The sequence below is a fragment of the Strigops habroptila genome, chromosome 8 (assembly GCF_004027225.2).
Source record: "Strigops habroptila isolate Jane chromosome 8, bStrHab1.2.pri, whole genome shotgun sequence".
Classification (NCBI taxonomy): Eukaryota; Metazoa; Chordata; class Aves; order Psittaciformes; family Psittacidae; genus Strigops; species Strigops habroptila.
This window is the reverse complement of record NC_044284.2, coordinates 46,011,440-46,036,751: the sequence shown is the minus strand read 5'-3', so window position 1 is coordinate 46,036,751 and position 25,312 is coordinate 46,011,440. Positions and strand designations below refer to the sequence as shown.

The 25,312-nt window shown below is 37.8% G+C and overlaps 1 long non-coding RNA gene across 1 annotated transcript; it reads left to right on the top strand.

Moving 5' to 3' along the window:
* Positions 1-630: 630 nt before the first annotated feature.
* On the top strand, positions 631-25,053 carry LOC115611822. Its single transcript, XR_003992713.1, has 3 exons — positions 631-647; positions 21,242-21,246; positions 24,856-25,053. It is a non-coding gene; the product is annotated as an uncharacterized LOC115611822 (long non-coding RNA).
* The last annotated feature ends 259 nt before the right edge of the window (positions 25,054-25,312 follow it).

The window sequence follows — 25,312 nt, the reverse complement described above, 5'->3', positions numbered from 1 at the left end:
GAGTGATTTCCTTTAACTGTTTAGCTTTCATAGGACAGAGCACTGTTTGCTCAGAGTTAAAGTATTTCAAATTGAAGCTTTGTCTCAAATCTGTTCTCCTGCTTGGATGAGCATCCTGGCTTTCACAAAAAAAGCATACAATCCAAACAGTATCTGCATACTTTTTCAGGGACTTTAATTGGAAGATATAAGGGATATGGACCAGAAAACATGCTGTGTCTCATGTTTTTGATGTTGCATGCATGACCCTGTCATTATGTCTAGATGAGCTAACTTTCTGGTGCTTGCTTCAGATTTGCTGGAGTTACAGTTCTGAATTGAGAATTCAGCATCACTGAAAATGGACTGGTTCAGAGTTAGAGGACTGTGAGTCCCTGACAGAGCTTTAAGCCATTCCCCTGTGTCGTGTCAGCTGATACCAGGGAGAACAGATCAGGATTTCCCTCTCCACATCCACATTTGTTCTTGAACTTCGTGCCACTGATAATTGCCCAGTGTTCCAATCTACCTAGGTGCTCCTGCAAGGTCATGGTAGCCACTAAAATGTTACCTATTAAAAATTTCTAGCCTGTCTTTGGAGTTTTGAAGCACTGCAGCAACTACTGACATACAGAAATAACACCTTTCTTCCTTTTGTGATTCTTAATGTCTGGATGAGATAGAAAACCTAGGTTACAGGTAAGAAATATTACACTAAAAAAAATTATTTCAACTTTGACTTCCTAATACAGATGTGGTTTGCATCTGGTAGTTGAGAGAGTAAGTAAATTAATAATGTACAGCTGATCGAATACACTGTTTTCTTTACAGGCAAAATCTTACTTATATAAATAAATGCATGTTCCCGTACATTGAAGATAGTCAGGCATAAGAATAGCATTTTGTTGAGAAAACTTCGGTGGGCTTCAGTGATCTGTTAATTACTTGTAGGTACATATATCAGAATTTTCTGATATTTATTTGAATGCTTTCAAAAAGAACTTCGAAAATCCCAATAAATCAAGCATTTAATGTGCTTCCCAGATACGTGACTATCAGCTTTCATGACACATTCAAAAAATGAATGTGTCATGAAACACATTTCACAACACTGAAAACATCAAGAAGATATAATTTCCCTAAATAAGTTTGTTCATAAATTTTGTAGGTATTATCTTGTTACAATACATTTTACTTAATTTACCTGTTACCTTACTCCTGTGGCAGTCACATGCTTGAAATTCTTCAGGCAGTGAAAAATTTACCCCAGATCCACCAGCTCCTGAGTAAGTCTAAATGCTCACTTACAATACAATGGTACAATAAGTGGGCCTCCTCTGACCATGTTATTCAAGTAAGAGTACTCTCTAGTGTATTTCTGGGAGGCTTGGGTTAAATATTCATTTGGACAAGGGAGATTTAGGATGAAGAGGTGCCTTTTTATTGTGCTTAGAGACATGTCAGCAAGCCAGTGATTTAGAAATGTTTAGGGAAGAAAGATAACTGCACAAGAAGGTGATCTTGTTTTAATGGAAATAGATGTGCAATTGGAACACTGCTCAGCAAAGCTGCATACATATGGTTTTTACCCTCATCTCCAGATTGTACCATGCTGGGGACTGAATGAAATTTATGGATTTTTCTTTCCAGAAAAGAAGAAAAAAAAGGAAAAATATTAAAGGGGAGGGTCTGATTTCTTTGTCCTGTCTTGATGCTTTTGTAGTGCTGCCATTATTCTAAGCACTTGATAACTGGAGTGAAAATGATAATTTTTATGACTCAAAGCTTTTCTAAGAACACAGTTCCTCTGTGCCGTAGTGATTCAATTAAAGCAATTCACAATATAAAAAAGCTATCAGTTTTCCACAGATGTCTAAGGTCCACTTGATACTTAGTTACACCAGAAAGCAGATTATCAATTATATTGATGCATCTGCCAACTTGATTCTATACCAAGATACCAAGTTCAGCTTAGAACTGAACACAGATTGTTATCTTACCTTAAAAGTGTTATAAATTGATGAAACATTGACAATAATTAGATAAAATACATCAAGGTGAATATTGCTTGCTTTCTTTCCCATATAAATATTAATGAATTAATGGACATTTAGAGCTATTCCTAGGAGTATTTCTGTTGAATAGGCAAATCAAAAAACTGTGTTCATGTGTAAATCATGAAAACTCCTTATACTGTAAAGAATTAACACACTAAGGCAATTTTGGCCATAAAATTATCTCCCTGCGAGAAATCTAGATTACTTTATTCTCTAAGTTAGAATCAAATAAAAACAGAATGATGCTTAAATTCTGATAGCAATTTTCTTCCATGATCTTGTATTTAAAAGTAAAATATCAAAACTTGTATAAATATTATTGGACAGTAAAACTAACTCTCAGTTTGGTAAAAAATTTCTATAACTCACCTCATTTTTACTGCAAGCTGAAATTGCAATGAGTGTATTAAAACATAATGTAAGAATGCTTTCATCTCTCAAACTATGACAAAATTTATAAATATTCTTTGTCAAAGTCTCAAGGGAATGAAGTAACCTCATATAGGTAACTCAGGACAAAGTGCATCTCATAAGATCTGCAGGAAGGAGGCTGGTTTGTAAATTTTTTTTGTTCTGAAAAAAGAGCTTATCATAGCATCTTTAACGTTATTCTCCTGGGAGTATACATATGCTGAAACATGGAAGTAGTTTAATTTTGTAGTTATGTCTGAGAGATATCTTGCACTTTTGTCAGATCAATGTAGCTAATGAGTGGTATCAACAAAAATGTGATTTTTGTTGTGATACATGAGTATTGAATGATCCATGAGCCTTGGAGTTCAGGTTCTCATCTAGGACATCAACAGCATTTGTGGTAGAATCCAAGGTTAAAACTTATGTCATACAATCTGTAAGGTGTTTATAGCCAATAACAGGAAGATTTTTCACAGAATTACAGAACTATGATTCTGATACCTATTATCCTTTCTCTAAAAGACAAGAATTGGACTAGATTTCATTAAAAAATTGTACTGTCTCTTGCCAATGGTGAAGCCTAACATATATTCCCTGCTGATTGCTAGAAATTAAACTTTACTGTCAAACACAATGTTAGTAATCTTGTATGTATTTATATAAATATTTATTGAATCAGGCTCATTTAAGCTATTTCCTTGTGTAATTCTGTTCATAAATCCTTATTTGCCCTTGCCAATTGTAGGAGAATAAAGGTGAAGTAAAAATGTACTTGCCCTTTGTCCTCTAAGGCTTACGACATCTTTCTGTAAGGGTTATGAATAATTCTCATATATGCACATCATATTAAATTTAACTAAATTTATTCTATGCACATATAGTTTGTGTTGACATTTCTCAAACTTACATTAAATTATTTAACAGTTATTGGAAATTTGTGAACAATTAACAACTATTATCGCTGTTAAATAACTAAATTACCTTTTTTCTTGGATGTAGGGAACATGATATTTCTCTGAGAGCCACTGTTCCATTCTAAAGTATTTAATAAAGTCAGTTTGAGTAAAAACTGTTGTCAAAGTTGTACTTTCTTAACAGTTATCTCTACTGTTGATGTATTTATTTTAATTTCCCTGTATAAAGGAGACATAAACTCCATTCTCTATCTGACTTCTCCTGCTTGCATTTTTAATGGTAGAGAATTGCATTACTTAAATAGACTAAGATTAGTAAATTCAGTTTAATTCTTCTCTTAGAAAAATTCACAAATTCTCACCAGATTTGTTTTTTTTGAAGTCATCAGAAAAAAACCAACCCAACCTTGCAAAAGCTTTCTACAATTCTGTTAGTTTATATTTTCTAAGACATCAGAAAAAGCATAGTTACAAACAGACTTCCTTGCTGTGTCGTATCAGACACTTCGTATTTGTCAGATTTTCATACTGACAGCCAGCAAGGCAATAACTCACAAGAGGCTTTGGGGCAAAAAAATGAAAAAAGCCAAACAAAACTACAAAAAGTTGAAAAAAAAAAAAAAAATTTACATTTCCTCTGGGGAAACAAAAACCCTGACCATTCTATGATTCTATGATCCTATTTAACATGCACAGTATGTGCTCCCAGTAGGGTCATGCCTTCTAAAAGCAGGATCTTAATTACTATCTCTATGCTGATGACATCCAAATATAATAGGTATATCAAACAGTTTATGGATGACTTAGATAAATCTGTCTCTAGTCTGGAAGGATATTCATTAGATGTTAAGTGTTGAGTGTCTGCTAACATTTGGTGCTTAGAACAGAATTGATTTTATTTGGCCCATTGCCTGCTAAATGGCAGTTTGTCATTTATGGTACCATTTGTTGGGAATATAAAATTGCTTCCTCACTGAATAATTTTGGTGTTATATTTGACCCTGAAACTTGTTCTGAGGGCCACATTGTTAAGTCTTCATATTTTCACATCAGGAATTGAGCAAGGTTAAGGACATTGCTGTTTCAGCACCATCTATGGGTCTTCCATCATCAAGGTTGGAATGCTATAATTCACTGTTTGCAGACTTTTCCTAGCGGTTTGTGGTACACACTTCGGCTGTATAAAATTCAACATCTACAGCATTTGCTAGAAATCAGCTAGAAGAGAATATCTGAGGAGTATGTTTTCTGTCTGTCAAAAGGATTCTGAGATACTTGTTTAGAAATTATACCACTCAGAAATTAGCTTACTTAGAAACTAAAGGTAGTTGATGCCATCTAAATACCTAAAGCAGATTCTTCATAGAAGCTTGGATCATTTTTAAATGAGTGAATTTGTGTGGATTTCCAGTGTTTCTCCCTACGAGTCCTCCAGAATTTCCTATTATTTTCTAGAATATTGTTTTAGTTATTTTGAGGAGCTTATTTAGTAGTTTAATTCCTTCAGAATCTTTCACATGTGCTGGGGGTTGGAACTAGATGGTTTTTGTGAAACCCCATGGCTTTAGGAAATGAGCAATGGAGAAAAATGATTAGCTGATACTCAGCCTTGAAATTCAGGAGAGGTAAAGCTGGATATTGTTCCTCAGTGTCATTATTGATCATTTAATGACAATGGTGTTAAATTATACAATATACTTACCAACAGACAAACGTTATGGCTCAGAGTGCTTTTCAATTTTCTATTTATTTTCTAATAAACTGAATCATTAGACTCTTGCCATTAGTCCCATTGGGCCTAATTATGTTAAATTTTTCTAAAAACATGTTGTATTGTCAGCACTGATGACTGTTGGGTATGTGATAGAAAGTATCTTGCAATATTTTAATAAAGGATGTTTCTGCTGCTGTGTGAATCAGGTCACTACCACTTCTCCCCTACATTCCCTGCAGAATCACTGTGCCCAAAAGATTATACGTATGTGCCCAAATGTTGCTGGTTTTGCTAATTAAGCTGCATGTTGTCACAATCCTATGATAGGCAAAAGGGAACTTGTATTTGGAGCTAATAAATGAGCGTTATTCCAGCTAATATTTTAACAGTCTAATTTAATACAGACAGTTATTGTTTGTTCAGTATAATACTAAAAATACCCTTAGCCAAACTCAGTACATAGAGGCCCTGTTAGTTATACAGTTATAATTGTTTCACATGAAAATCTGCCAATCTTGGTTGATTAGCACCTTGGTTCTGATGTTATACTCATCCCTCCAGTGTCCTTCTGGGTCCTGAGGCTGAAACTTCAAGCATCTCCAGAAGAAGAGAGGAGCAGAGAAGCATGATAAGTTGTCAACATCCTGATATTGTTGCCAAGAGGAATGTGGTGTTCATGGTGGGAGGAACACCTTCCTTAGTCCTTGTTCCACTTGGATTGCTTTGGTATATGCTCCAGCCCTGGAAGTTTTCGAGGCCAGGCTGGATGGGGCTTTGAGCTACCTGGTCTAGTGGAAGGTGTCCTTGCCTGTGCCAGGGGAGTTGGAACTAGATAATCTTTAAGGTCTCTTCCAACCCAAACCTTTCTATGATACTCTTAACTCAGCGTTCTTCTTTCACATTAACATCCAGCTAATATTTGAAAGCTGTACACTAGCTTCCCTCAGCTTTAGCTGACATCAAGGATTGATCTTCATTAGAATGTCTTCCTGTGTTTTTCAGACCATTTTCTTAGATGATATTCACAGTGCTTATGTAGATAGTTATGAAGTCAATCATTCAATCACTAGACAATTGATAAGATAATCAAAATCAATTTAATTCAAGGAAAGTCCAGAAAATCTTGAGATCTTGCATAATCAGGTCAACACAGAGCCTGCAGACTTCTATCAAATAAAACAAAGATCATATTTACAGGACTACAACAAAGAAGAAAGGAAATGACAGCCGCAGCCTTATTTCTGAACAATCTTGGCCAGATAACTGGTTGCATAATAAGGGATATTTATTTTTTCAGGTAGTTCAAAACTTTCAAAACAAAACTGCAGAAACAAAGCAGTACAGCAAAGTTGGACTTCTTTCTCAGTATTCCTTTTGGTGATATACAACAAGCCAGGCAGCATAAAGTTCATGTACACTAATCAATATATAAGGACCCTGCATTGTCCCGACATATAACACAATGAATTTATTGAGTGAGGCTTAGTTTTTCTGATGCTGATTTTGGGTTGCTGAGCTTATTTAAGAAATAAATAATTTCTGGAACTAATTGAACATGAAGATTCATCCATGGATGAATCCAAGGGAACCTTTAATTTAATTAATGATCAATATTTTGGTTAAATTTTTCTGAATTAACTATAGCCATCTCACTACCAGTGCAAATAATGGAAACCAAACACCAAAACAAGATTTCGTTATATATTGACCCAAAATAAAATTTTATATTGCCTTAATTAATCTGGACATCCACCAGAAGTAAAACAAAGTGTCTTCTAAACTAAGCTTTGGAATACTTGCTTAATTTTGTCTCCATCTCCCATGAACTCTATGGGAGTCCAAACAGGAAATAACATCACTCATCAGGCTTTATCAAATCATTTTTTTGGTTGTTCTGTAAGAAAATTGAGATGGAAATATATTCATTCAGTGTGGTTAAGAAGAGATGAAACTCATTCACTATGCACGCTGTTGCATATCTCTATTATTCAAATACAAGAGAATCAGAATATTATTGGGAGAAGAATAATCTTGGAACATAACTTCAATTTAAATATTAAAAAAACTTAAATTGTATTTCACTTGAATAAAGCCAATCTTGTAAACACAAAGATGCTATTGAAAGTTTACAGCTAAATTAATTTCCTCCTTGATATCTTCCAAGCATCACCATGGTTTTTTAGTCTGAATGAATAAGACCAGCATAAGACATGTTTAGCAGGATTTTCGCATAAGCTTTTGTCACTTGTTATTTATCCTTAAGTACCAAAACTATCCTCATGTCATTGGATTTCTTCAAAATTTCATCTTAAAGATATTACTTCTTAATTCAACATCATATATTAGGTTGAGAAAAGTATTATCTGTTCATCATTATTTTTAAGATGCATCAGAGATGACCCAAGAAAAATACATTACGCCTCATTCACTTTTGGAGGAAAATGTGAAAATGACATATTCAGGGTTATGCAGAAAGTGCTTACACAGTTTCTGAAACTTTTAGATTTTGGCTACTGTTTAGAAACTTTCATCAGACTGTTTTTATGTTTGTCATTATGTTCTTACTGAGATTTCTATCTTGTCCTTTTCCTGCTCTTAAGTACTGGGTTCTAAATATATCATGATTTCCATCTGTAAATCCATCTCAGCAGATAATTCTCCAAGGCTTTCGAGAACTTTACTGCAAAAAACCTCTTCTATTATTTTCTCATGAATATTTTGGAATTGTACAGTATTATCAAATGAACAGTTGTGTCTTCTTTTATTGCCACTATCCTTTTATCTATATACTAGCATAGTTTAGGCAGAGGCTTTCATCAGAGTTCTGCATTATTCATGGCTAATTCTTGCTAATTCTGCCTCTTCATTTCTGGAATGAAACAAAACTTTCTGAGGAAATCCTCTCTTAAATACTCCTCTCCCTCCCTAATCTGAAAACTGGCAGGACTTCATGGTCCAGCTTGAGATGGTAAGAGAAATCTTGAAGCCCACTGCAGCTCTATAGGTGCTCAGATACTGATGGGGGCAAGGTGCCAAATTCAGAGCCTATCACAATGAGACGATTCTAAAATTCTAAAATGTCAGTCTAGGTCACTTTGAGTTCACTTATCATTTCATTTTGACCCCCATTTCTGATACTGCCTTACAATTTCAGTGCAACCTTTTGTTCTTTCTCATCCGCCGTGGCTTATTTTATTTTATTTTATTTTGCTTATTTTATTTTACCAAACTGGAATTTTTATGGTAGACTGACTGTATTTAGGTGGGCTGTGTCTAAGGACCAAAACTATTCTAATTAGCTATTCCAAGAGGGAAATGGATTGCTGGCTGGGAGTAACTAACTACCCAATGATAGAATCATAGAATCATAGTATCATAGAATAGTTAGGGTTGGAAAGGACCTTAAGATCACCTGGTTCCAATCCCCCTGCCGTGGGCAGGGACACCTCACACTAAACTATGCCGCCCAAGGCTCTGTCCAACCTGGCCTTGAACACTGCCAGGGATGGAGCATTCACAACTTGCTTCTTTGGGCAACCCATTCCAGTGCCTCACCACCCTCACTGTAAAGAACTTCTTCCTTATATCTAATCTAAACTTCCCCTGTTTAAGTTTGAAGCCATTACCCGTTGTCCTACCACTACAGTCCCTAAGGAAGAGTCCCTCCCCAGCATCCTTATAGGCCCCCTTCAGATACTGGAAGGCTGCTATGAGGTCTCCACACAGCCTTCTCTTCTCCAGGCTAAACAGCCCCAACTTTCTCAGCCTGTCTTCATACGGGAGGTGTTCCAGCCCTCTTATCATCCTCGTGGCCCTCCTCTGAACTTGCTCCAACAGCTCCATGTCCTTTTTATGTTGAGGACACCAGAACTGTACACAATACTCCAAGAGTGGTCTCACGAGAGCAGAGTAGAGGGGCAGGATCACCTCCTTCGACCTGCTGGTCACGCTTCTTTTGATGCAGCCCAGGATATGGTTGGCTCTTTGGGCTGCAAGCGCACAATGCTGGCTCATGTTAAGCTTCTCATCAACCAACACCCCCAAATCCTTCTCTGCAGGGCTGCTTCGAATCTCTTCTCTGCCCAACTTGTAGCTGTGACTGGGATTGCCCCGACCCAGGTGTAGGACCTTACACTTGGCTTGGTTAAACTTCATAAGCTTGGCATCAGCCCACCTCACAAGCATGTCAAGGTCCCTCTGGATGGCATCCCTTCCCTCCAGCGTATCAACTGAACCACACGGCTTGGTGTCATCGGCAAACTTGCTGAGGGCGCACTCAATCCCACTGTCCATGTCGCCGACAAAGATGTTGAACAGGACCGGTCCCAACACCGATCCCTGAGGGACACCACTCTTTACAGGTTTCCAACTGGACATCGAGCCATTTACCACAACTCTTTGCGTGCGGCCATCGAGCCAGTTTTTGATCCACCGAGTGGTCCATCTATCAAATTGATGTCTCTTCAATTTAGAGACAAGGATGTCATGCGGGACAGTGCCAAACACTTTGCACAAGTCCAGGTAGATGACGTCAACTGCTCTGCCCCTGTCCATCAGTTCCGTGGCTCCATCATAGAAGGCCACCAAATTGGTCAGGCAGGATTTCCCCTTAGTGAAGCCATTGGCTGTCACCAACCACCTCGTTGTTTTTCATGTCCCTTAGCATGTTTTCCAGGAGAATCTGCTCCAAGATTTTGCCAGGCACAGAGGTGAGGCTGACTGGTCTGTAGTTCCCCGGGTCTTCCACCTTCCCCTTCTTGAAAATCGGGGTTATATTACCCTTCTTCCAGTCATCGGGAACTTCACCTGACTGCCAGGATTTTTCAAATATGATGGACAGTGGCTTAGCAACTTCTTTCACCAGCTCCTTCAGGACCCGCGGATGGATTTCATCAGGTCCCATGCACTTGTGCACGTTCACGTTCTTCAGATGGTCTCGAACCTGATCCTCTCCTACAGTGGGCCTAAGGTCTTCATTCTCACAATCCCTGCATTTGCTTTCCAAGACTTTCGTGGTGTGGTCAGAGCATTTGCTAGTGAAGACTGAGGCAAAGAAGTCATTAAGAACCTCAGCCTTCTCCAAATCCATGGTAGCCAGTTCTCCCGATAGCTTCCAGAGAGGGCCCACGTTGTCTCTAGTCTGTCTTCTATTTGCTACGCACCTATAGAAGCCCTTCCTGTTATCTTTCACATCCCTTGCCAGATTTAACTCTAACTGGATCTTAGCTTTCCTAACCTGGTCCCTAGCTTCTCGGACAGTGTTCCTGTATTCTTCCCAGGCTGCCTGTCCTCGCTTCCACCTTCTATAAGCTTCATCTTTTCATAGTAATGCTGCTTTAGCAGTGTTCTGAATTCTGTTGCCTTTCCCAGTGTCATACACCTATCTCAAAACAAAGTGTTCATATTTGGGTCTGCCAAACTTAGTGTTTGCTCCAGACTGGCTCATCAATGCCTTCTTTATTTCTTTCTACAAGCATTCAGTTGCTTTTTAATTTTTGTAAACCTGCAGTGTCTCAGATTGTCTCTAACACTTTTCCGTAGGAAAAACAATGCTTTCCTGAGGACAGACATTCTTTTTTATTCTGTAGACATTTTGTTTCTGAAAGGAGTGTTTCTGGTATGTGCATATATATACATGTGTGTATGTACAGATAAAAAAATTATTCTTTTGAATTTCTCTACCCAAATTAATTTTAAAATATCAACCCTATTGACCTAGAGATTTTATTGCCATTTGGAATAATTTACCGGCTGGTAAACTGCTACAACCTCTGACTCAGTTGTGCCTCTGTAAACTCTTCAAGCATGCTTAAAGTGTCTCGTTACATGGCTGGTGCTAGGCATGTGGAAAGGCCTCCAACAGATTCCTGAGTTACTGGTTTGCAAACTGGGTCATGCAGTCAACTGTAAGAATACATCATTTAGATATTCTGAAGACTTTCTATTGGGATACTGATTACTCTGAAAGTGCCTCCAATTTTAAAGACTGCTACCCACAAAGGAAAAGACAACTTTAATGTTAGTGAGTTGTCTCAAAACTGTTGGAAATACAGTCTAGCTGATCAGAAAACGGCATCAACACATGGCAACCTACATACCACCAAGCCTCAAGACAACATTTAGCCAAGAACCAGGTAAGCCTGAAGCTTTTTTTTCCTTACTTAAACTTACTTATGTTGTCTTTTTGAGTGATTGGAGCCATTGGAATAGTGGGTGGAATTTTCACGAAGTTGTTTTCAAAAGGAGAACTGCACCTATAGCAGGTGGGCAAAACTGTTCACAGATTCATTCCTTCCCACAGGGACTGTACTGGCTCAGCTGTAAGGTGGTTTTGGGATGTCTTGCACTTGCACTTATCTTTGTGAACATACACAAAACCAAACCATACTGCTTTACTTAAAAATAAATTCTCATAGAATTTCTTACTATCTCAACATCTCTGTTGCTGACAGAACCAGTCTTCCAATGAATTCATCCTTCATCATTCAAGTGTTAATTTTTGATAGTTGTGCCATATTCAGAGACTTTAGTTCATATTCAAGAAAGGAGTTTGTTTTTGCACATCTCCTGATTGCCATCTCTCAATAAACATCATAGTGTTTCCATCATTGGGTCACACTACCTTTCCTTAATAGTAAGAGTCTTCTATTTTCTTAAATGAAAATGAGAACACAATTGTATGTATTCATAACTATGCCAGTTTTAACAGATATAATGGAAATACAAAGATGAATTTTATTTTCTGGCAGTTGATGTTTATGGCTTGCTAAAATTACTAGTATTCTACTCATGTACATTTGTATAGTAATATGATAATGCAGTCACTGGGCATTTTAAGAAACAACTGCTGCTATTATCAGATGATAAATGATTAACAGTAGACATTAATACTGATTGAATAGCATTAATCTGATAAAATATTTTTTAAAGTAGCTTATATATGGTTTCTCTATTATTTTACTTATCTAAAATAAAGTCAGCATTAGGAAACTACTTTCTGTAGGGTTTATCTGATTATACAAATAATTACAATTTCTTAAGGAGTAAATGTTAATGACATATTTGGTTGCTTGAAATTTTTAGTACAGCAATTCTAAAAGCCCAGAAATCAAATAATGCTCACAGTGGAAATAATAGGAAAATTGTATACATGTCCTGGGTTCAGCTATAGCAGTCATTTTTCTCCTTCTTAGTAGCTGGTGCAGTGCTGTGTTTTTTAACTTTCAGCCTGGGAACAACGCTGATAACACCGATGGTTTTAGTTGTTGCTAAGTAACGTTTACTCCGACCAAGGACTTTGTCAGTCTCATGCTTTGCCAGGGAGGAGTGGAAGCCGGGAGGAAGCAGAGACAGGACACCTGACCCAAACTAGCCAAAGGGGTATTCCATACCACAGCGCGTCATGCCCAGTATATAAACCAGGGGGAGTTACCCAGAAGGCCCAGATCACTGCTTGGGTCGGGCTAGGTATCGGTCGGCGGGTGGTGAGCAATTGTATCCTCTCCCCTTGTTATTTCCCTTATCGTTATTATCATTGGTGGTAGCAGTAGTGGTTTTGTATTATACCTTAGTTACTGGGCTGTTCTTATCTCAACCTGTGGGAGTTACATTCTTCCGATTCTCCTCCCCATCCCTCTAGGAGCAGGGGGAGGAAGAAGGTGGGGAGTGAGCGAGCAGCTGCATGGTTCTGAGTTACCGGCTGGGCTCAAACCGGGACAGTTCTTTGTGGCGCCCAAACAGTTGAGATAATGATAGATCTGACCAGAGTGTGTCTAATCGTATTTGTGATAAGCACTCATTGTTACTACTCATCACAATGGTGATTATTTGGCTCTCAGACTTGTTGCGCTTGATCTCAGAGTTTCAGCATGTTGTACCTTACTTACAGCCACTATTTGCTGTTTTAGTGTTTATTGGCTGGGGAGCCTGGGCTAAGGTTCTTGTTTCACTGTACTTCATGGTAATGACTTGTAATACAATAGACTCATTGATCATGAAACTGGTCTGGTTTGTGCTTCCAGTGTGGCCATCACCTCTATACTTTGGGAGGTATATAATGAAATATTTTAGCAATTGCATATCTTTTTTTTAATCCTCGGGAGGTCAACTTATGAAGGAGGCATTCCCTTTCACCCCCCGTTCCCCCACCAGCCTATTTGCAACAGCAGTTGAGAGTTCTGAAGGTTTTAGATGGCCTTTGAATACCCTTGACACCTGCCTGCTGATTATGCTGGGGATCTGCATGTTGGCAAACATACAGAGTGTGTTTTACCCACAGCCATCCCACCCTGGGAACACCCTATTTCATCTGATCTCGAAAGTTAAGCAGTATCGGGTTCAAACCTGGCCTAGGATTAGACGACGATATAGGAGGACCACCAAGAAATTTTCCCCGAGGCTGGACAGTCATGAGTGGCAGGGTGTATGAGATAGTATGGGCAAGTACCTAGGACCGTGGGCCCCTCTAGTGCTTTGGAACTTCACCACTGAACAAGTGCGTTCAGTGGTGAACCGAAAAACTAGTAAAACACTTAAACGAGGTGTGCTGTCGTTCTGTTTATACCAGAGAGGGACAACTCGCTGCAATGTGCTGGGGCTTGGCCTACGCCTACAGAGCCCTGCTCAACACTATCCAGCATCTTCAAAGGGAAAAAAATGTCTCTGGATCTGATGGCAAAGCAACAGACAACGCAGCTACGCCAACTACAAGCACAGCAGCTACTCAAACCCTGACCACAACAGACAATGCAACTACTCCAACTTCAAATACAGCAGCTACACCAACCCCAGTGACAAGCACAGCAGCTACTCAAACCCCAACAGCAACAGACAATGCGGCTACTCCAAGCACCGCAGCTACACCAACCCCAGTGACAAGCACAGTAGCTACTCAAACCCTGACAGCAACAGACAATGCAGCTGTTGGTGTTACTCAACCCCCCAGCACAACAGCTGCACCAACCCCGGCAAGAGACACTGCAGCCACTCCAACCCTAGTGGCAGACGCTGCAGCCACTCCAATCCTAGTTGCAGACACTGCAGCCACTCCAACCGCAGTGACAAACACTGCAGCTAAACCAAATGGCCAATTTGTGACAATGTCTGTTGCCCCTGTAAGCAAAAGCAAATGAGAGGCACAAAGAGCAACCCGCGAAGCAAAGAAAGATGAAGACCCAATGCCATTACTACACGGAACACCATCTGAACAAGAGTTACTACGTGGGTCAGAAGAAGAGGAAGAGGAAGAAGAGGTCACTTCTCGACCCCGGACCTCAACCAAGCTGCGGAATATGCGAAAAGATTTCACCCGTCTTCCAGGGGAGCACATTGTCACCTGGTTGCTCCGATGCTGGGACAATGGGGCCGATGGTCACGAACTAGAAGGTAGGGAAGCCAAGCAGCTGGGATCACTTGCTAGGGAAGGAGGAATTGATAAAGCGATTGCAGGAGAGAAGCGAGCCCTCAGTCTTTGGAGGCGGCTCCTGGCAGCTGTGAAGGAAAGGTTTCCCTACAAAGACGATATTACGAGTCGCTAGGCCAACTGGACCACGATAGAGAAAGGCATCCAGTCCCTGAGGGAATCAGCCATTCTAGAGATGATCTATCGTAGGCCGGATTCCAGGAACACATCCATAGATCCAGATGAAGTCAAATGTACACGACCCATGTGGCGGAAACTTACACGGAGTGCGCCATCATCATATGCCCACACATTGGCATCAATGACCTGGAATGACGGAGTATCATCAACAGTGGATTGCCTGATTCGTCAACTCCGAGAGTTCGAAGACAATCTCACCCCTTCCATCATTTCAGCTGTGAAAAAACTGTCCCAGGAGTTCAAACAATTGAGAGACGATTTATCCGATCTATCCAGCTCCCCACGTGTACCAACTCATGTCTCAGCTATTAACAGAATTTTCCCTACTGCTCAAGAAAGAAAATATAGGAGGTACATGCCACGGGCCACCCTATGGTTTTACCTGCGGGATCATGGAGAAGACATGAGAAAGTGGGATGGAAAACCTACCTCAGTTCTGGAGCAACGGGTGCGTGAACTGAAGAAGAGAACAATGGTCAAGGATGATCCTCCCAGGGAAGCTGTTGCTCCGGTCTCTGGTGAGCAGTAACCTGCAATACATTGATGACATCATTGTGTGGGGTGATACAGCAGAAGTTTTTGAGAAAGGGAGGAAGATAATCCAAATCCTGCTGAAGGCTGGTTTTGCCATAAAACGGAGTAAGGTCAAGGGACCTGCACAGGAGTTTCAATTTTTGGGAATAAAATGGCAAGATGGGCGTCGCCGGATCCCCACAGACGTGATCAACAAGATAACAGCAATGTCTCCACCAACTAACAAGAAAGAAATACAAGCTTTCTTAGGTGTTGTGGGGTTCTGGAGAATGCACATCCCAAATTACAGTTCGATTGTAAGCCACCTCTATCACGTGACCCAGAAGAAGAATGATTTCAAATGAGGCCTGAGCAGCAACAAGCCTTTGAACAAATTAAACGAGAAATAGTTCATGCAGTAGCCCTTGGACCAGTCCAGGCCGGGCCAGATGTGAAAAAATGTGCTCTATACCGCAGCGGGGGAGAATGGTCCTACCTGGAGCCTCTGGCAGAAAGCTCCAGGGGAGGCTCGAGTTCGACCCCTTGGCTTTTGGAGTCGGGATATAAAGGATCCGAGGCTAGCTACACTCCCACTGAAAAAGAGATACTGGCAGCCTATGAAGGGGTTCGAGCTGCCTCAGAAGTGATTGGAACTGAAGCGCAGCTCCTCCTGGCACCCTGGTTGCCTGTGCTGGGCTGGATGTTCAAAGGCAGGGTCTCCTCCACACATCTTGCAACTGATGCTACATGGAGTAAGTGGGCCTCACATTTGAAAAACTGCTTTTGTCAGTGTTTAACAAGGAACTTCAAGATTATTAGTGATAAAACCTTAATGTTCAAATGAGAAACTGCACAATATAGTAAGTAATTTGCAGTGCCATTTTGGTAATATGTTTAAGAAAAAAAAAAACCTGTTTGAAATCCAGCATAAAAATGACATGTGTATTTTCTATTCTGCAAAAAAAGGATAATAATTTCATTTTGAATGGCTCTATATTTCTTTTTTCTTCCCCTCCCCCCGTCCCCCCCCCCCCCGATGGTTTGGCATTTGATCTGGACTGAATAAGAAGAAGAAAACCAGGGGTTTGATCACAGATAACATTTAGGATTTTGTTGTTAATTATTCATTTTACTCAGTGAAATCTTCCTGCCACTTTTTTTTCTTCTTATTTTAAATCTGAAAGAGCCTTTGACAACTTATCCCTTTAATGACTAAGCATAAACTCTATGCAATTAGCTATCTACTATTATATAGAAAGATTCTTTGCCATTTCTTTTTGTATTTATTTTGACTATCACACTTTTTCAGAAATACGAATAAATTATGTATATGTTGAAGAAAATCTGATATGCAAAACGGTCTCAGCAATTAATGGGATCAATGTAAGGCTGCAGTTTAAAACAAACAAAAAAACCAAATTTCATCTGCTCAAGGTACCAACTATTTCTAAAAGATACTTTGGTCCATGCAATGTCACAGTTAAAATAAATGTACAGCTACCATCTGTGCCCAAGTTCAGATTAAATCTTACATGAAACTGTAATACATAGTCTTTTCTGCAGGATAAATCTAATTGCAGTACTTTAACATGTGTCTGTAAACTATATCTGTTACTTATTCCCACAAATCTATTCTCCTCTCCTGCCTCCTTTAGCATGCAACTCTTCTGTTTGGTGCTTCATCATTTCAAATAATATATTTGAATGATGAAATACCAGAAGCAATTTCACACACCGTTTCATTGCATTCATTTTCATTATTGGTTTTACTAGCAAATAGTCATGTAGTTTCCAGTTAGAATTCTTCTTTCAGAAATTTACTGGGTCTGTAGCTGCTGCTAACATAACAGATAAGACTATTTGATTTATAAATTATTCTTAGTTCGTACTACTGGTGTCTATTATACTTCAGCTTATTTTTTAAAAAGTTAAATATTGTATTGTTGGATAATGGCCATAATATACAATGATACCCTTTGAAAATCAAGGAATGTTTAGCTGAGATATGTCCACCTTATTAAGTGGGAACAAAACCATCTTTGCCGACAGACTAATTACTGCAACTCACCGCCACAACATATACCTCTAAAAATTACTTTTGTAGCTAGTGTTCCAGTTTTCATTTAATGATAGGAAATCATAAAGACTGTACCAAGCTGCAGGTGAGTGTAACTTTCCATAGCTACAGGGCCTCTTATAGACTTAGGCTAATCAGTACTTTCAAAGGGCTTGTCTTTATTTCTTTTTCGGAACCAGTGGTTTTTATTCCTACATTGTCATTCAACTTCAATCTCCTAACATAATCTATCCTTTCAAAGGTCTCTGAATGAACTCATTCAAATGAAGTTCAAAGCATCTTATTGTCATGTATTGCTGTGTTGAACTGATTTTCTTCAGTGTTTACAAGCACCATAGCATCACCTGAAGTTCTTACTATAACAAAAGATCTATTAAAATTAAGGATTATTCAGTGGCACAGGAGGAACTTTAAGTTCTGAAAAATATATGTTAACATTATCCATTCAAAATGGATACTCTTTATCTCAACACTTTAATTTCAATTTCACATAGATTTTGGCAGAATTACAAAACTTATTTAAATTCGACAGAACATTTATATTGACTATGATGGAAAAAATATTTAAAACACAAAGGATTCAGAGATTCATCCACAATATCACAGAATACCCATAATCTTTCGTACTTTAATTACATTTAGCAACGTTATCCTTTTTTTTTTTTTACTGTCTTCACAATGATTTATTACAAATAAATCGCAAGTCGACAAGTGAGCAAACATAAGGAACTGGTTCGGAGGCTTTAACTATATCTATAAGTAAGAACAGGGTTCTCTTCTGTAAATCTGGTTTGTAAGCTGAAATCAATTATTTCCATCATATCTAGGAAGAGTTCTTTAAAATTACAAAAACAGACAGACCAGTTTCCCTAACGATCAGTATAATATAAAAGGGTGCACCAGATAATTACCTGTTAGAGTTCCAAGCTTCAAAATATTTGAGATAGGTTAAACTTGATAATTTTCTCCCGTTTTCCTTGAATTGATATTTTTTCCTCCTTTCCAACTGATCTCTGTGTATATTCATTTTGGTTCACAATGGGGAGAGCCCAAGAATATTCATATATATCTGAGAAAGACACAGAATTTAGTTTTCTGTACATTTTGATTTAATTTTGTTCCTCAGACCAGACTTTATCAGTGCACTTATGCATCTGTTCAGTTGTAGTTGAAATAGGGTACAAGGAAAGGTTGCAAATGAGGCTAGAATGGAAACCTGGACGTAATTTGTCTTGCAAACCGGGGAATGAAAAGCGTTTTTGTGATGCCTCCTAAGGAGAACTACTTAGCTCACAAAGTATTGCTCTGTACTTCACTTGCCACAGCATCTTCAGGTTTGCCTTCTGGATTCAGATATACACAAACTAGATGATTGAAAGTAAATAGCTAAAAATTGGGAAAGAGAAATATACTGATAAACACCTGTTCTGTTGAGGTTTAGGAGGAGTTTTGTGTGGTTTTGTTTTGTTTGGTTTCTTGTTTAATATGCGGCATATGCTTGTTGATATAGTAGTAGTAGTCCAGATATCTATCTGGCATTGTTATTTATTAACTTGCAGAATGTTTGAAAACCAAAAGTGAATGCTGGTCCTTATTATTGTAAATATGTCAAGATCCTGCTTTCTAGGACAAGATTGAAATGCAGCACTCAAGAGTCATACAGGAGATAGGTGTAAGTTTCAAAATCTGTGGATGACTTATATTCAAGTTTATTAAAAGTTCAGCCAAGAAGAAATTTCTATCATTCATGTATATTACTATGGAGTCTTAGAAAACTGTGGGAAACTTGAAGTGGTGGGAAGCTAACATAACAATATTTCAAAAGGGTGCGAGTGAAACAATATACCTGTCAATTTTAAGTCAGTTACTTTTGATGCTAATCACAGGGAAAAAATTCAAATAATATGGAACACACTGTACAAAAAAATTAATGAGTAGTTTCATCATGAATGTCAATCAAATGGTTTGTATAACACAGCCGTTATCCAGTATATATATGTATATATCTGTGTATTCATACTTAAGCTGTGTTAGTTCATGTATACCTAAGCTTTATGGTTTAGATTATAAATTATTTGTTTAAATATCAAAATTGGTTTGATGCCCATGGAAAAGTGCAAAAAAGAAAGTAAACGGTACAGCTCAGAAACTAGTTGAAGATGGTGAATCATCATCTTGGAATTACTAGTGCCAGTGGGTAGTTTTTATGATGGAGACAGTGGGAGTCACCTCAGTTGAGTCCTCCTGTCTTCCTCTTTTGCTAAGCAGAAACTGCCAGCAACTGCATGCAGAAGTAGCAGAAATTGTTAGGAAAATGCCAAGCTCAATGCCATAACATGCATAAGAAGTCCACTTTGAAACTAAAAGTGCCACATCCGGTAAAAATATCAGAGCTCTTCTCTGATGTAGGATCACACGTGTCTGACTGGTGCCAAAGATGCTTAGTACATTTTTAGTAGCCAAGAAAGAAGGTAAAATCTTATCATAATTCAGCTTAGAGAGGACTTCTCAAGGCAAGTTGTCCAATCACTGGCTTCTGAATAAAGCTTAACACAATTATAGAATTAAAAAAAACCCCAGACAAACAAACAAACAAACAGAAAAAACCAAGGAAAAAAAAAAAGAAAAAACTCGATTAAAAAAACCTAATGGAAATATTGATTACTATGAGTAGAAATGGTATTGAGTAGAAAAAGGGAATACTCCTTTGATAAACCAGTCAGGTTGTTACTGGAGTAATAACTCTAATTTAGATTCTCACCCTTCAGAAATGATGTTGAAAAATTGGCTCACATGAGAGTGAGTCCAAGGTCTGGAGAACCACACATGTAAATTCCTGAAGAGCGTGCCCTAAGAAACCAAAGCAAGAAACCAAAGCTATGTCATTTTGCCTATTAAGAAACTAAACCTATGTCATTTAGTTTACAGGTTATAAAGTAACTATTTCCACGTTCCATAAATATGAACCATAAAATATGAGTATACAACCCATTTCTGAAAATAAGATTATTTGAAATTTAGAAGAAAGAGATTCATAGGGTAGATATTGAAATGAGATCTATCAAGTCTCTTTGTAAGAGATTTTACTACTGGAAAAAGTAAATAGGGAACTCATTCATAGAAGTGAAAGGTTTCCATCTCTCGAGACTAACAGAACACTTTTCTTAATAAAGTATGCTGTTCTTCACTATGCAGTTACTTTAGTGTCACTCTTATGCGAGTGTCACAAATGACATTAAATTTGATGAATGTAATGTTAAAAGCTTGACAAAATCTGAAATGCCAGTTCCCTGGGAAATGTCAGGTACAGATGTGATTTTTATCCAACATCAGAAAAACTCTTCAAAATAAGAAGTATGAGGCTTTTATTTTATTGGGTAATCAAAATGCTACCTTTAGTTAGAGGTAATAAAAAGCAGTAATTAAAAGAAATCCTGTGAGTTTCAAGAATCACCTTTTTTTCCTTTTGTTTTAATTACTGAAACTCTTGACTACTTTTTTATATTTTATATAAATGAACTGTCAAATCGCTGTTTTTTTCAAGATGTATGTGCTGGTTTAAAGTGTGGCATTTGCAGCTATTGTTTATCCTTTTCTAGATATCATTAAGAATGTTTTGGCTTTTGGGTTTGGCTATGGGTTTAAATATTAATTAATTATTATTAAAGTAAATTATTTTCAACATGAAATATACTGAGTATGATTAGAATTTTTAGACTGAAATTCTTTGCATATAAAATTCTATTTTTCAATTAAACAAATGTATTCAGAAATCAAGGTACAGGCACTGTATAAAAATGCAACACTAGCCTCCCAGGACTCAGCTATTCATTTGCAAAAAACACAATTTTATAAAGCTAGAGTTACTAGACTGTAGTATAGACACCAGAGAGGTTATGCATCTTTTTTAAATTTCTTTTTATTTTTTTGTAATGATTCATCATTTTACAGTTATTTAAAATGAATTATGAGCAGAGGTATGTATAAACTTTTTTATGACCTGATTCTGCAGTTATGATAGTTCTATGTTGAATCATGGCTGAGTAAAAGATTGCAAAAGCAGAAGTGCCACACAGGGAATGATGTGGCTTGATTGAAATGTAATGCTTGTCATAATATGTGAGAAGAAAAAGAGCTTGGCTTTGGGAACACAGGATCATTTGAAATAAATGCATATATATTGTTATTTGTTAAACTGACCACATTCTATATTGTATCACCTTAAAAAATAGAAGCACAGAATACTGTAAGGCCATCTTTAAATCAGGCCTTTAGAGTAAAACTACATTAAAAATATATTCAATTTTAGTGATGAGTGGGTTAGCAAACATACTATGGCAGGTTATACTAGCCTCTGAGACAGACTATATATTATGTAACCTGTGGTCATCTATTCAATGAAAGAGAAAGGCACATTGAAGAAAGAAAGAAACAAACAAATAAAGTCAAGGATTTTTAAGCAGACCAAAGCCAAATAATAATAAAAAGATTGACACTAGAGAAGGAAAGAAGAGGGCAAAGGGTTTGCAAAGCCAGCATGTCTATACATGCGAAGGTGACTTTCAGTCTTCTCAGTCTGGTACACTTAATTCATTTTCTATTTGTTTTTTCTATTGGCAACCACACTCCTACACCATGCATTTGTCAGCATTGAATTGCATTTGCTTTATGTCAGAAAACCATATATAAAGGCTTTCTGCTATTTTTTTTGTTGTCATTCTTTGCCACAGCTCTGAATCTTGGAGTATTGAGTGTGCAGGGAATATGGGAACAAGTATGGGTATATTTTAAAGCTTCATCAAAGTGAGGAATGTTGCCTTTGAACTCATCAAGGAATGATTTATATGGGGTAAGTTGGTTTGTTGGATCTTTTTTGCTTTTCTGTAAAACTTTATCCTTTCCAGTTTTTATACAAAAAGATAAAGGACTACCTATTAAGTGGATTTCTTTAGCTTCCTAAAAGGTCCTCTTGCCTCAGAAGATTCTATCTGTATAGAGTACCACTTTCTAATATCACCATGTTATTGGAGATTTAGTGGAAAACGTTTTTAGTTCTGGATTTGAAACCAGCAGGGATTTACATGGGTCCAAATACTGTCAGGTCACCAGGCATCCATCTTCTGTGAACATGTTTGTAAACAGGCCTAATAATGAGCTAGTCCGTTATTAAGAATCAAAAGACAGTAAGCAAAATTCCTGCCCTCACTGCTGTCAAGAAGAATTTTGTCACTGTCTTCAGCAGGCTCAAATTTTTCACCCAGTTACATTTTCTGTAGAAGAAAAAACCTGCATTTTTTATTACTGAATGAAAAGAGGTTTGTTTATTGTGTGTAGAGCTAGCCTTGTGTTTCAGGCCATGCTAAGGAATGATCAAACCTGCCAGAAAAAAAGAAAATAATAAAAGGTTATACCCTCAGCCACTAAACCTATGCAATATTCAGGAACCAGGTATATTAACTCACATGAAATTACTCCCATTTGACTACTGCCTATAGTGGAACTAATTCAAGTATCTCCATGTGCCACTGCAGACTCAGTGTAGAGATGATGTCAAATGAACTTGATATAGCTCTGCAGTACCCTCTATCTTCAGATGAAACTTGATGTACAGAGAATATTGAACTGCAGAGAATCAAGCAAACTCCTGTTTTCCCTTTGGTTGTAAGAAATACATCAGTGGCTGTCATATACAGCATACACAGCAAATTCCCAACTTCCAATTTAGCAAGCTCATAGTGATTAAGCTCAGAAGTTGATTCTCGTGTAAAATAGGTAAATCAGTCGATGTAATTGGGATGCTTGAGTTGACCACTGCCAATCAAACAGAGATACCACACTCAAAGGATTTCATTACAGTAAAGAAAAAATGTTTTAAATTAAACTGACTCCTTTAATCTTCACTAAACAGCCCCAGTATTTCAGGTGCTCTGAGAATATCTAAGCAGATAGTTTAATAAATTAGATCTAACAAATCTTTTTATGATAACGAGTTGGATCCATTCTATCAGAATCTTCCAGATAGCTTTTTTCTCTGTAGTTTCCTAAACTTTTCTCTTTCCTTAAGAATGAGGATTTTTGTTGTTGTTGTTGTTGTTGTTTACCTGAATGTATGGGAGAATAGAAATACTGATGTTAATAACTATAATATTTGAAAGTATGCCACATCAAATTTACTAAACTCAGATTTCCTAGCAACTCTGCAGCAGAGAGTAAAAAATGTGGGAGTGGTAGAAATAATTAATGAAACCTAGATTTAGAATTATTGCAATTATTTATTGCAAATATTTTGGTAATGTATTCAGTACATTAATGTATGCAAGTATAGATAGACATAGAATATGAATCATAGAATCAACAAGTTGGTTTGTCTTTGGAAAGGACCCTTAAAAATCTTCTGGTTTCCAACCATAGGAACTGCCTATAGGCAGAGACACCTTCCACTAGATCAGGTTGCTCAAAGCCCCATCCACCTGACCTTGAACACTTCTAATCATGGGTATCCACAGCTTATCTGGGTGACCTGTCCCAGTGCTTCAGCACACTCATCATAAAAAATGCCTTCCATATATCTAAATCTAAATCTACCTTTCTTTTGGCTTAAAACCATTGTCTTTGTTCTGTAACTACTGGCCTTCATAAAAAGTCTAGCTCCATCTTTCTTTATAATTCCTTTATATATTGAAAGCCCACAATAAGGTCTCCCCCAGACACTTTGCTTCGCCAGGCTGTAAAGGTCAGCTCTCTTGACACTTTTTGCATGGAAGAGGTATTCCAGTCCTCTGACCATTTTCATGGCCCTCCTCTGGACTCTCTCCAACAGGTCTATGTGTCTCTTGTCACTGGGGATCCCAGAGCTGGGTTACAGATATGCACAATATATAAAAATACATGGAAACAAACATACACCAGAGAAAGGATTTGTGGTACATATATATATCTATGTGTATGTAATAAAAATAAACATAATATCTTTTCTTCAAGATGGTGACATTTGAAGAATACCTTCTAAGCTTGCTTCTGGGAATAAAATGGTAAGCAAAATATTAAGTTAAACAGGTATACAACCACAATGCAAAAAATAAATGCCTCTCTCCCCTTACATTTAATATAAAAAGTAAAAAACAGCAATATGATTTTTAATGTTCATTAGGTTGGAAAAGGTTTTAAAGTGTCCTTTGCACCTGGATTCTCATCAGTTCAAGAAATAGCTCTAGGTTATTTATGCATGAGATATCGCTATTTCTCAGACTGCCTGATTAGTATTTTCTTCATTCCTCCAGATCACATCATAGAAAATATATGCAGTACTTTCATAAGAAAATATTTGCATTTGATAACAATGTTTGTACCACATTAGGTCCTGAAGCCCACATCCTCAACTTATGTACCTAACTTCCACGAAAAGAACACAATCCCCATTGAAATGTGGACTCTCACAGTAGATATACTAAATGTATGGGATTGTAAAGAACTAAAGGATTTATCTACTTCTCTCATAAATTAATCTCCATGTAATGATTGTTTAGATTTCAACTCCTGTGTGAAATGTAGAATTTATTTATTTTTTCCCTGAAATAGAATAACAGAATCACAGAATGGTTTGGGTTGGAAGGGACCTTAAAGATCCAGTTCCAATCTCTCTGCCATGGGTGGGGACACCTTTCCACTAGACCAGGTTGCTCAAAGCCCCGTCCAGCCTGGCCTTGAACACTTCAGGCATGGGCAACCACAGTTTCTCTGGCAATCTGTGCCAGTGTCTCACCACCCTCACAGGGAAGAATTTATTCCTAATATCTAATCTAAATCTCCCTCCCTTAAAGCCATTCCCCCTTGTTTCTGTCATTACATACCCTCATAATATTCCCTCTCCAGCTTTCTTGTAGGCTCCCTTTAGGTATTGGAAGACTGTTATAAGGTGTCCCCTGAGCTTTCTCTTCTCCAGGCCCGACTCTTTTAGCCTGTCTTCATAGCAGAGGTGCTCCAGCCCTCGAAGCATTTTCATGGCCTCCTCTGGACTCACACGAGCCCATGCCCTTTTTTGTG